Below are 925 nucleotides of genomic sequence, written 5' to 3'. Positions count from 1 at the left end.
GGCTCTTGTGCCGGTGGCACGTAAAATACACCATTTTGAGCGTGGCCGTTGCTAGTACCTCCTGACTGGCCTTCGTGCCGGTGGCACGTAAAAGCACCCACTACACTCTCGGAGTGGTTGGCGTTAGGAAGGGCATCCAGCTGTAGAAACTCTGCCAAATCAGATTGGAGCCTGGTGCAGCCATCTGATTCACCAGTCCTCAGTCAAATCGACCAACCCATGCTAGCATGGAAAGTGGACGTTAAACGATGATGATGATCATGATATATAATATGTGTGTGTGTGTGTGTGTGTGTGTGTGCACATGCATACACATATGCTCATGTATTCTCACACACATGCATGTATATGTGTATATGCATACACAAATGCACAACATTAGACCTTAATGACTACAAAGCAGTAGTCTAAGCAAGACAGGTGTAAATGTTGTTTTTTAGTTTTGGTTCTTGGCTGGCTGGCTGGCTGGTTGGTTTGTTTATGAAAGCCAATTTATCTTATAAATAAACCAACCATGGTTGAAAGAAAGCAATGTTCTCTCAATAAATAGCTTCTTGTTACTTATTTCATTCTAATCTTGCTTTATCATTCTCTTTCTCACTATCTTTAGATACCTGACTCTTTCACCTCCTCCCCACCATATCTTCTTTTCCTGTCTATTGCTTGCTCCTCCCGCTCTCTCTCTCTCTCCCCTAGCTCTCTCTTTCTTTGTCTCCTTCCTCAAGCTCTCCTTTCTTTCTTTTCTCTTTTGTCCTCCTAAACTTTCTCACTCTTCCTGTCTCACCCCCTTTTTTCCCCCCTCTCATTCTGCCTTTACACACAAAGGTATCATACATACTATTGAGTCTTAGGGAAATATTTCATAGGCATGCTCACCTGTGTGTATATGTGTGTGCATACATGCATATACTCACACGTGTGCACA

The 925-nt window shown here is 43.0% G+C and overlaps 1 protein-coding gene across 2 annotated transcripts in view; it reads left to right on the top strand.

The window, feature by feature from the left end:
• LOC106867500 (semaphorin-5A) overlaps positions 1-925 on the top strand; it is a 308833-nt gene that overhangs the window by 64716 nt on the left and 243192 nt on the right. The window lies entirely within an intron of this gene.

The sequence above is a fragment of the Octopus bimaculoides genome, chromosome 6 (assembly GCF_001194135.2).
Source record: "Octopus bimaculoides isolate UCB-OBI-ISO-001 chromosome 6, ASM119413v2, whole genome shotgun sequence".
Lineage (NCBI taxonomy): Eukaryota > Metazoa > Mollusca > Cephalopoda > Octopoda > Octopodidae > Octopus > Octopus bimaculoides.
Note: the sequence above shows the minus strand (reverse complement) of the source record. Positions and strands in the feature narration are given on the sequence as shown.